The 12,944-nt window shown below is 41.7% G+C and overlaps 1 protein-coding gene across 4 annotated transcripts in view; it reads right to left on the bottom strand.

Annotated features, from left to right (window-relative positions):
* LOC118208346 (probable G-protein coupled receptor 153) overlaps nt 1-12,240 on the bottom strand; it is a 48,275-nt gene extending 36,035 nt beyond the window's left edge. For 3 of the 4 annotated variants that reach the window (XM_035382933.1, XM_035382931.1, XM_035382932.1), the window contains exon 1: nt 11,348-12,240. The gene's annotated coding sequence lies outside the window, so the exon portion shown is untranslated. The remainder of the gene's footprint in view (nt 1-11,347) is intronic. The other variant, XM_035382934.1, reaches the window with a different exon arrangement.
* Nucleotides 12,241-12,944: the final 704 nt, after the last annotated feature.

The following is a 12,944-nucleotide window of genomic DNA, read 5'->3' on the forward strand; positions in this document are numbered from 1 at the left end:
CGATCCAAGTTATGAGATCTGCACTGCCCTTTGGCTAGAGCAATTAAGCCTCTCCAGTACAAATGGAAATCAGGGCAATTTCACCTGTCCAGTTGTATCAGCAGCCCTTCTGATATTAGATATAAACGAAAGTGGAAAAATCCCTGGACATTTCGTGCTCATGCTAGTTTGATTGCTGCTTTGGCAGTCGCAGGGCCATAAAACATAATAGACTCCACTTGTGTCTTACATACCAGAGGCAATTTATTACAGTAAATAGCGTTTTTTTTTTTTTTTTAGTTTTAAGTGAATCGATAAGTGAATTAAGGGTTCACTTGCTGCTTAATGGACTGGAAAAGCAGGTATTGTCAAAGTGAAAAGAGCTTTCTCCATTGCTGTCTTGCATTGCTCTTGGGGCACATTAAATGAACATTTACTAAACTGAACCTGCAGTGGGAACTCATAGAAACTCACCTTGTCAAAATAAGTGTGCAAAATGTCTTTAATGCAGGCCCCAGTAAGGGTTTTTGGATGGTATGCACAGACGTTATTGCTGCCTTATAAGCCAATAAGGAGGAGGTACAAACCATGCTTGGGGGCGAGGAATGTAGCTTCCTGCAGTTTAGCCATCGTAGACACATCCAATAAAGTGAAATGCAAACCAAACTGGGCGGGAGGGAGGGAAGGAATAGTGGCTTTAATTAAATGATGTTTAAGACTGAATAATTAAACCGCTCGGTCGCCCGGTGCAAGGATTCACCTCCTGGCCTAATGTGATACCAACCGCACGGTCTCTCTCTCCACACACCGTCCAGTACAGCAGACTTCATCTGTCTCATCAGGTTCCCTGTGCCAATCTCATTTGCGAGAGATTGTTAACCTTCAATTTGGTCTCTAGCTAGTTTACACAAGACAAGGCAAATTTAGGTTTGACTGCTAAGGAGGCTGATGCACGTAACTGACCTTTTTATCCCACCCCCCATGTGACTGGATCTATTGAACTAGCTGTTGCTCAGCTAATGTACACGACCGTATGAATGTACTTTTTTTTTTTTTTTTGCTTATCATTTTTCTGGTAAATTTTTTGAATGTAACTGCCACTTCAGAAGCCAAGAGAATAATCAATTCTGCCTTTGACAGATTTATGCTCTGCCGTGCCTAGCCTTTTTAAAAAGGAACGCTGCATCAATCCCAGATGCAGTGTGTAAGTAATGCGGCCTCAGGCTTCTGCACAGGACGCTACGGCACTAGCATCCGCCAGCCGCTGTGCAAATTCTGCTTGATGAACAGAGTGGGAGCCTGTCATATCTAAAGTGAATGTTCTTCTGTGGAAAATAAGGGAAAAGACTGACAGTTTTACTTCTGTGCTACTGTGTGAGCAGACCAAATGGTGTATGGGTTTTAACAGTTACCTGCTTAAATAAAGGCTGCATTTTTGGCTTTCAGCTGTTTGCAGTGATAGCAGCTGCAAACCTCCATCTTCCCATCCATTATGCATTTCGTCCATGTTGGCTACACTGCCCAAGGTTTCTCATGCTGAATTCTTGCAGGGAGTAAGCTTCAGAAGCCTCAGCAGCCGGTAGCTTCTAACGTAAAAACATCAGAACGGACTTTAAAAGACCAGCGTTGCTGCCTTCTTTCAGTTTAGTGTCATTAAGGTGCGAGAGTGGAAAGGCCATTAAGCGTTCCGGTTCTCTCGTCCCTGATGGCCAGAGCGTCTTTTTCTCCGGCCAGTCGGCCCGGTCCCGGAGATGAGATTTCAAACTGGAACTGCGGTTGGTCGGACACCGGCTGCACCCCTCCATTACTCCTCCCCGGTCACTTACCGCGTTGGCCCGACACGATTTATCTCCTAATCCCCGCGGCACAGCTTTGTTTTCAAATTTCCTGCTGAGCAGAACGCAGTGTGGGCTTGTCCTGCACCGCAATTTGTACCTTCTGCAGTGAGATTTAAATGAATGCTTCAATATAAGCCTCGCACAAGGGACCTAAATTTAGTCTGATGTCCTCCTACTCTGTGGGTGAGTAATCTTATTGCTTTGCTAATGTGTACGGCCTTCTGTAAGAAGTAAGCAGGGCCGCACAGTGCATGCATCTACCAGTCTGCTGTGGCAAGCACAGCAGGCATCCTTCCCATGGGAATAAGTACACTATATTATGTCAGCCAAAACAGTGAGGAGAAAGCTCTGGACGGCTGCACAGAAATTCACTGGAGGAGATGCAAGAGGGAGCTCTTAATTATATCAGTGAAAAGGTCTTTCTGAGTGGCTCAGTATGCACAGAACATAAAAGATCTACATCTGAGTGCAGTGTAGCACTGTGCAAGTGTAAGTTTTGTTGATTAGTAAAAATAGCTTGGTTATTAACACAATTTATACTGTTGGCCCCTCTCTTCCCAGAAGCAGCTCCTGAGAGAGAGAAAAAATATCTGCACCTTGGAATGTGTGTCAAGCTTCAGAGAGAGGTCGTACCTGTAGGCACAGATCCAGGCTCTGTTTACACAGTCTGAGTCCTTAACTTATCCCTGGGTGCGTAATGACGAGACTGATCTTGGACTGGTACTTATTAGTGCTGAGAAATGAAAGTCTGCTTGTTTTAGCATCGTTCTCCTAATGGCTGAGTACAGGATTGTATGTAAGCTCGCCTTGAGCCAGCTGAATCTACCACATCCATCACATTTTTGGTATGTAAAGGCAAGCTGAGACCATAATGTGGTGGGAAATTAAGAGTAGCTTCACTTTTCCTGATCTCTTTCAGGAAGTCATAACGGACACTGTTGCCATGACATCACCAATGCTGTCTTTACCTCATCACAAATGCGCCCTGCTGGCACGCAGACATAATTTAGAAACATGCATGACATACATTTCTGATTCAAAAAGTCACCCTTTTTATGTCACCCTTTCCCTCCTTGTTCATTGCAGTCTGTCGTCAAGAACTACGTTGCCTGTGTGAGACTTATGACCGTCTTCAATATATTGTTACTTTTGATAAATATAGACGCAGTACGTGTGAGGCTCGACTCGATCATAATCTAACCCGTATGTTTGCTGATGGTCACGACGTCCTAAAGAGATGGAGCCGTCGTTTTCCATTTTCCAACATTCCCTGTTGTTGTGTTCCAGCGCGTGTCTGTGTTTCTCTACAGGGCAGAGTGGGAGGGGGGAATCACGACGGTGACCTACATCTCCCATCAGTTTAGAGTGAAGAGAGAGAGACGCTTAAAGCAAATCTATGCTGATTAGTGTGACGTATTTGTGTTGCTTGAAAGCCCAATCGGTCCGTGGCGCTCTGCGATGTCGCTGGACTAAATGAAATAAAAATACATATACTGAATAACCCAAAAGGATGAAGGCTCAGTGGCACAGAGCAAAAACCTGCACAGCTGCTCTCTGAGGCCCACTGATATGCGCAGAAGAGGGGCAGGGAGTAAGCGCAGGGCTTCTGATAGGGTCTGAAAGGAGTGGCTTCTGTGACTCGCTAATCTTTCGGGATGTTGCGGCCGTTTGTTTTGCCATCCTGCGCGCGTGCTCGGCAAGTTTGGGACAATGCTGAGGTGACGCAGGACCTTCTCAGGGGACGTCGTCTTCGCTAAAACCGCACAGCGTGCAGCCGGTGCCATTTCGCCATTTCCCGCAACGCACCTCGAAAATGCAGAGCAGCATGAGCACGTACAGAATGCCTTGAGCCACAATCGCATTCAACATGCGTATGCACTCAGTGACTCGTTACGTCGGCATGACACAGTGCTAATCACAATCGCAACAATGCAGGAGATTTGAAAATCACATACTGTAGTCTAGAAAGACAGCTTAAATACTGGAAGGAGATAATGTGCGATGCGTCCCCCGTCAACCGATCTATCAGCTGATGAGATGTAATAATACACTTGAAAATAAAGATTGCAGTATGTAATAAAGTCTTGGGAATTGTAGGCAAAATCTCATTTACTTGGTTTTTTACTTTGGCTTCCTGCTGTAGTTGTACATCTTGTCGTTAAAGGAGACATCTGGGGGCTGGTACTGTCTGCTTAACTTTTAATGCATCACCAGTTTTTCTTATCGACTGTGAGGGAAACCATCAGTCAGGCTGTTTCAGTAAACTTGAAAATATATGTGTGAGTTTGTGCCTACCCATCAGAGCCATAACTGACAAACCGTACATGGTAAACACCTGACAGATGCCTGTCCCACTCTCTTGTTAGCAGCAATATAAAATGCAGGCATCAGACATCTTCCAAACGAGACAGACGGCAGGCGGTCTTTATGGCAACAACACATACTGAACACCGTAATACAAACATAAACGGTCCTCGAGAAAGATCCGAGAAAAACACTTTTTTTTTGTTGGCTTGGTTTATTCTGAAAAAGAGCCAAGCGAGCTCACCGTTGTCTGATACAAAATGAAGACTTTCTCTCTCTCTCTCTCTCTCCTTTTTTTTTCTTTGGAAAAATGTTTTTCTGCGGAGGACAAAGCTTTTCCCTGAGGTGTGGAGTCGCGGGCAGCTCAGAAATTACAGTGGCGTGCCATCGAGTCGTCCACAGCCGAGCGGCCTTCCCGCAGCTAGGCCGAGCGAGGAGTGCGGTGCCCAACAATCCTCGAGATGCACACACAGCCTCCCGTGCGTCTTCGGTACGGGATGATTTGTTGATCGTTTACGATTAGTGATTAGTACAGCATGTCACGTGTGGCGCTGTCACCTCTGTGATTGTCATCGTGATGTCATTTGATGTTTTCACAGCAATATTGGTGTTTGATGTGGTGGCGTGGTAACACGCAGAATTATCATCTAAATGGCAGTTATCACCTTAAATTCATAAATGAAACATGGAAAAGCGTATTAACACAAGCAAAATGTGTGTAAGAATGGGTAGCAGAAAAAAAGAAACTGGCCTCTGGTTTTATCATCTGTAGTACTCCAACTTCTTCATAAAGATAGTAAGTTACAATGAATGTGAGTCTGCCTTTAACACAGAAGGTGGACGCATTAGTCAGTGAACCAGGACTATACTGAATTTTTCCACCTTCAAATCACTTCATGCTCAAGCTATTCAGAAAATTATGTTGATATTACTGTATTTTACGTAATTATATGCAATATATGTAATATAAATATATCATCAGTTTGACAAACATGCCATAATTGAAATGTTAATTACAACGGAATGGTGAAGGGTTGCTATTCTTTATTGTGTCAAATTTGGCTCCTAATTAAGATTAGTTTACAACACAGCAGACTTCAGATGTGACAATTGCAAAAGAGCTGACGGATCTATGTGCCATTTATCAGTCTGCAAATTAGCTATGATGACAGTTGTGGTAGGAAATTGTGGATAGCACTGCTTAGGAATATGACTTTTTCAGTTTTGGTGAAGAATTGGTATATCTCCATTATTTTTATATCTGTAATTTAGTATGCAGACAGTGTTTAACAAGTGTATTTTTTAAAAACTAGTGCATAGTTTGTATATGAGTAACCAGGGTTTTTATGGTTCATCTATTTACAGTGTTGTCTGCACAAATGCAGTGTAGCCTGCACAAATTATTTTTTAATGTTCCAGACATCCGCAGCAGTGTTTACTAAAAGTTTCCACAGGATGTGGTCATTTCACATGGTTATTTTTAAACTAATAATGTGTTTGTCATCAGCATTTTTATGTCACCTGTTAGCTGTTAACCTAAAACTGTGTGCAGTTTGCAGAATTGACAGCAAGTAAAGGTGACATTGCTGGGAATTAACAAACTTGTAGGCCTATATTAGCCTATATGGAATTGTAAATGTCATTCAGTGTGACAGTGTCATCCACTGTCCATGGCAAGGACACAAAGCATTAGTTTTGCACAGTTGGAAGTGTCTTAATACCTATATATATCTGACACGTGGTATTACAATCAAACATTTTCCCTGATCATCTAGCTTTAATGTACTGATTGCGATATTGTTGTATAAGGTGATATGTGTTTGCAGAAAGTATGGCTGACAATTTTCTCCAAGTTATGACGTTGCCATAAGTAACTTGTGCGTGTGCAGTAACGGGTGCTGTCCTCTGTGGATTGGGAGAGGAACCAAGAACTAGCTAGTTTTCTGTTGGTTCATTGTAAGTTGACTATCATAGGCTAACAAACTAGCTCATTATTTGAATTACAAACATTATGGCTATGCTGCTAGCCAGCTGTACCGTATATAAAGTGGGACAGATGTGGTTTTTCTGCATAGCTGTTTTCATGATGTTAGCTGTTGTTTTGAAATGTAGTGTTAGCACTGCTAGTAGTGGGAACAAGGAGCTATCCTTCCCACTGCATGTCCTGTAAGTAGTCATGCATGTCACTAGCTAGCTAGCACTAGCTTGTCAACTGTAACTTGTTATGACACTGGAAAGCTTGCTAATGTGCTACTATTAATAAAACATCTGAAGCTTAGCTAACTAACTGAATAACCCCTATGTAGCCATCTGGTGAAAGGACATTCATATCCATTCACTTAGTAATTTGTTTTGCTGACTACATGAACTCTACCATGGTACTGATTGAAAAAATTATTAAATTCTGACTTTTTTTTTTGTACTAACATACAGTACCGTCCACCCATAAGGTTGTTCTGTTGTGGGATTTGTATTTTTAGATCATTTTATGCCATTTCGTCCCTTCAAAGACATCAAAGTCCCTAATGGCGACATTCACAGGTAATTTTGTTTTTTTGTCTTCGTTCACAGTCACATCATCAGTTGAATGTTAACCGCGCAACGCTTTTAGCTTGAAGAGGAACATCGCACGCTCAGTGCACACACTGCAGCTGGAAGCACAACGAAGGTTCCAGTCTCATCTGTGGCCGACTAGCGAGCCACCGATTCTAGCGGTGTGCGAATGTCCGTGTACGTGCGTGCATGTGCATCTGAAATGCAGCGTACATAAACAGAGAAACAGCAAGAAAAATAACCCCTTGAAATGTATGTATTACTGACAGTTTTGTTATGGAAGTCATAATGCTTTGTTGCACCAAATAATGGGTTTTGTGAATTACATAATTTTCCATCTGCGAGCCTGTGTTGTGATGAGATGATGTAATCGCGTTCAGTACAACCCTGGGTGGAGCAGACGTGCGCGGGTGCACAACTGAAGTACAAGTATGTTCACCTCGGATACACAAGTCCTGTGCATTTGAGAGTACGGACAATTCAGAATTGGGCCCACAGACCTTAAAGATAAGTTATCAAATAAAAAATGAATGGTCCATGAATACATCCTCCCTTATACTCTCCCTTCTACCACCTTTCCTGGTAAGTTATCTCGCAGTTTGATTTGGCAGAGACACAGGGCAGGACAAATAAGGAGTTTCACCCTTTGCTTACATACTCTCCATAAAAATATCAGGATTATATCTTCAAACTCCCTGTTATATTATTCCTCACAATTTTGCATGAGAAACCCACAAGGGCAATGAAATGGGTAATGCCTTGTTCTCCTCCCACACGACTTCTTTCTCCCTGTGACTCTTTTGTAACCTTGCATCATTTTTGTGCCTCCTTTCTTCCCATCCATCTCCTCCTCCCCTGTGATCTCACCATTAGTTGTGTTCTGGATTTGAACCCTGGACCGCGACAATGCGCGGTCCAGGCCAGTGTTGTAACCGTCACAATCGACCTGCACTTTTGTATGGTGAGGGGTGCAACCTGAGCTCGCAGCCTGTGTCGGGATTAATCTGGAGGAGCTCAGGTTGCACACCGTTTCCTCAGAAGGTCCTGGGGTTAAGGCCAGCCGAGCCATCGCGGCAGAAACGATGCACTGCTCTGAGCAACATGAGAGAAATCTGATGGAACTCTCCTTCAGCATTCCGCCTTCTGTGTAGGATAATCAAAACCATGTTTAATACATGGCCTGCTATCCTTCCTGTCAGCATCCCTCTCTCCATTTCCCCCCTTTCCTTCCTCCCCATCAGGTGTATGGCACCTTGCTCCCTCCATCTTCCATGTTATAGATTCATATCTTTTTTATCCCTGCATAAATATGTTCTTGCTTGACTTTCAGTGTAGTTTCTGATTTAATATAACATCTACATCTACTCTACGTCAGCATCTGTCAAACACCTACTTACTGGCACCTGAAATGCACCGGTGAAAATATACCCACATGAAATGACTATCTTACTTCTACAGTGCTATCTTGGGCTAATTCCAGTTGAGCTGACTGAGTCATCTGGACTCACTAACCCTGATGTCATGCTGTAATAACTGAATTGCAGAAATCACAAGTACAAGACTGCCACTCAAAATTTTATCATTGTTACATTTCACTTTAAACCCATTAACTGCTCAATTTGATATAATTCATATGTAAAAGCAATAATTTTGATAAAATAGCTTTGTTGTCCTTTTCCAGAGTTAATACTACAGTCTTATAATAAAGGCACTCACTTTGTGTTCGAGTTGCAGGATCAACCACATACCCAAGTTTCAACTTAAGAATTTTAAAAGTGACGTCAAGCTCACAGCAATGCAATTTGTATATGTAAAATGTCATATCTAAATATGTGAAGCATTAATGCCTTTTGCTGTTTGTGAGAGAATCAAATGGGTTTGAGGGCTGCCAGGCAGTGCATTATCTGAAGTCTTACTTTGCACCCTTTATGAAATGTGTGGCTGTCTGCCTGTCAGCCTGTCGATGTGTCTATATATGTGTGTACATATGCATGTCTCCCTGTGGGGTGTGTGAGGTCTGTGTCGCTCATCTGTATCATGAGTGCCCATGGCTTGAGTCTCTACTCAGCCATTTGCAGTCTGTTCTCAGAGAGTTCTGTAGAACCGTGCTGCTCTTGGTGGATACCAAGGAGACTAGAACCTTGGGGGTCCCCCCACCCCCATTCTGCCCTCTGTGTACCTGCCATTCTTGTATGACTGATTGGCTGAATATGTGGAAGTACACACACACACACACACACACACACACACACACACACACACACACGAGTCAGAAGACTACAGGGGCAATATAAAATATAACTGACATGGCCGCTACATTAGATGCATCACTATTTTGTATGAAATTTGATTCAAATGACTTGCTTCTAATATCACCCCCCGTTGATAGCACTCTAAAGCTCAGCACAGTTAACAGTGTGTGCCCAGTGTATTGTTAGAACCAAAACCGCCCACGAGAAATGGCTGTAGTGATACGTGCCATTCTTCCTTTTATATCTCTGTTTACGATACAGAGGATGCTTATGGAATATCTTTAAACCCCATAAACATGCCAGTCAGTTTGTGCTGTCATCTGCACTGAGAAGGGCCATTTTAAAAAAACGGTTCGATCGATTCTTTTTAATTCAAACCGAAAAACAATTCTTGAAAGTGCAATGCTGTGTATCCCCCCCCACCCCCCCACCCCTTCTCCCCCATCCAATTAAAGCTCTGAAATGCACAGTGTTATATATGAAGCACTTATTTCCTACCAAATTATGTTTGTGCCAATGAAGCCATTAAGTTTGGGATGACCGTGTTCTCTTGAGTACACCAACGCAGTAAAACAATCAACAGATTGCATGAAAAATAAGAACCACAAGCAATTTATGTACAGAGATGGAGAATGGCCCGGAATTCTGAAACTCCAATCATACATATTGCAGCACACCCATTTGGCTTATGCAGCTGTTTTAACATAGTACAACACTTCTAAAGATACCCAAAAATGAAGCAGAAATGCATTAGAAGTATCTTGAAGTTTTAATAAAATTGCGCATTCAGTCACACAGCACAACATCACATATGACACCTGTACATTTTTATAGAAGTTTTACTTCTTGCTTTTATAGTACAGTATGTAAACATGGCGATGGAAAAAAGGCCGTTCAGCCCATGCAGGCGCATACCTACAGACAGTGATCTTGTGCAGAGCCTGCCGACTGGCCTGTGGCTTACTAAGTCACAGACAGGAAACCCACAGGAGTGTAGAAAAGCACTCAAGAGGGTGATGGCTGTAGGTGTGATGCATTGATCAAATATGACGCCCTTAAACAACAGCCCGGAGTTTAAATTCAAACAGGACTTTCATAAAACCACAATCCTCCAGGGCTGAAGCCAAGAGAAGAAAATATGAAAGCAATGTCAGAGAACAAGGCTACAATCCATGTCAAAAATAAAATATTATTTATGTAAGTCAGTTCACTTTTTTTTTTATATGCACATAACCACTCCTGTAATTTACCTTTTTATTGTATTCGCCAAATTATTCCAACTTCCCAAAATCTGCCAAAAGTGTGGTACTAGTTTTCAGTTGGCTCAGCAGTTTCTACTCTAAAAGCAAACTTTTTAGTAAATCTGAGTTGGTGATGATGAACTGAAATTCAGATTTGTTCACAGGGAACAACCCCGTTGTAAAGTTACTTTCACAATCAGACCCTTTAAGTCCAGGCTTACTTGTATTTCAGTGAAAGCATTTTAGCCAACTATTGCACGTTCATATTACCGAAATTACTGTTCCATTTAGATATCATTAATAAGACATGACGGCCAATATAGAACTCACATTGAGCAAGATGCAGTGGAAGAGGTGGGGAGTACGTAATGCCTATGACGTAACGTGGCATGGTCGGAATAAAATATTGCTATACGCTGTCATAATATATGCAGTAACCTATAGGTTCAATATGTAATTTTCAATATTAAAATATATAACCTACTGAATGGTGCATCTGAGGATTGTATGAAAGTAATGATAGGTTGTTTTGCCTCATTGATGTCTCAGTTGTTTCGTGCTTCAAATCGAACAATTTTAGTAGCCTACATTCAGATAAAATCATTTGAAACAATGGAATGGTACAGTGAGGTTCCATTCAACCCAACGGGCGAATTTTGAGTAGCCTCCCTCTTGGTTTCACTCTTTATCCAGTCCTCCCAATCATTATGTATCACGAACACTTCCATATTTAGATTTATTTGATTGGCGTATTTTCATAATTTACGTTTGTTTTATGCTGCCATTTCTTTAAAAAAAAATGTCGAGTGGACAGTAGCTACTCTCCAATCCACGTTTCCTGGGATTATAAGTACCGAAATGGAAGCACCGTTTCAAAAGCAATAAACGGCTACTATTTCCACAGCCCGTGCAAAACCGTTTCTGAGCGCAGGTCACAGAACAATTAAATTAGCATAAGTGAAATATACCAGACTTTTGTATTATTATTGGATTAAGTTAACCTATTTGCTCAGATGAAACGTGAGCTCCACCAAGGAAACATCGGAGGCTAAATCTGACCTTGTAGTCCAGGAAGAATTGGCAATAGCCTAGAATTTGAATATTTCATTTACAAACAATAATTTTGTAGATAGCGTGTTCTCATCGCCAATATATGCAGAATAAAATAATAGTTGTTTACCTCTTCGATGACGATTATTTCTGCATCCGAAAATCTTCAAAAGGAAATTCTTCGCTTTGTTGCACGGTTTCCGTGCAAGTCCACAGCAGTTGTATTCAGCCCTTGCATTCCAAACTAAGAGACGGTATGGACGACAGTATACATCTGTCTGAAGCATATATCACACAAAACGTGAACAGGCAGCGCCGAGAGAGTAGCCTTCACAGCTGGATATGGCATTTAGATCATTAAAGTGCATCTTTTACTGCATCTATAAAAGAATGCCCACATATCGACTGCGAGCAGGTAAAAGATAAGAACAAAAAGATTGTCACGAAAATAACGGTGTAAGGCAAGCAGCAGCTACGATAGTTGCGTTGTTTCCACTAATATAGCTATTTAAACATTGCTCGGTGTTAAGTCATCGCATCACAAAGAAGATCATGTTGCAGTTGCGGTGGAAAGGAATGAATGAGATATGTGTCAGATCACGCGGTGCATTCATGCCCGCGCGCGCTCTGGATACAGTGTGCACCGTTTCATCCCATCCCTCGGCAGTGCGAGCAAGATGCAATCTCCTGAAATTAATTTATTCACTCTAATAGGTTGTTTCCCGATTCATGTATTTGCGATTGTTCTTCGTGGAAAAAAAATCTGTTAGAGTTGGCATTACAAATACAACGCCGGAAAGCTGTAAACAAATCCTTGGGATTTTGCCGTGCATCAAGGAATTGTTTTAATTTTTCCAACGAATCTGACGATTAATATCAAGTACACATAGATCAGTTAATTTAGTTCGTTAATGTATCCAAGAATAGCAAGTATAGCGCGCACATCACCTAAGTCAAATGAACTGTTCCCCAGGCGCAGCACCTGTCGATTGGTCACATTTTGGAGAGGAATCCCTTATTTTAGGAAGGAGAATGCGCAGCGGTGGTGACAGAAGGAACCATAGCAGTTTAGTGTTAAAGTACGGCCTACTGAATGAAGTATACACGTTCAAGACCCGTGTACGTGTTTGGATGGGCTTTGTCGGCCCGGTTTATAATCCTCCCTATTTATCATTTATGTTGAGAATTACTTCTCCTTACACACACACACATACACACATTTTTGTGTATGTAGGCTATTTTCCTTTACTGTTTCCATGCCCATTCACTCCTCTATCATCACTGACATTAGTTTATTATATAACATCTACAGGGAGAATTTTTTCCCCTTGACGATTTGCTATATGCATGAATGGAATTCTGCTCAAGGCAAATATTACATTCAGTGAGAAAAAATAATGAAAAAGTAATTCAGTAGAAGTGCACAGGAAGGGAAATCATGTGATTTAAATTGTTTTAACATCATGCAATGTCTCCATGAAGTCATTTCTTGATCGAGCCCCAAAACAAGTCCATGAGTTAATGGTCGAGACCTAAAAGTGTGGTTCAAATTAATGTGTCTGGTTTTGACTATGATGCACATGAAAAGAATTGACCATGTCACATAATTTTCCTATGGTTGTGTCATCATACATAACCGAAAATCTTCAGTTTGATACTTGGATGGAAAAGGAAATGTTTGTCTATACAAATTGTATTTTTAATAAATCTGTGACATAGGACAGAGA

The sequence above is a fragment of the Anguilla anguilla genome, chromosome 11, assembly GCF_013347855.1.
Source record: "Anguilla anguilla isolate fAngAng1 chromosome 11, fAngAng1.pri, whole genome shotgun sequence".
In the NCBI taxonomy this organism is placed as follows: Eukaryota; Metazoa; Chordata; class Actinopteri; order Anguilliformes; family Anguillidae; genus Anguilla; species Anguilla anguilla.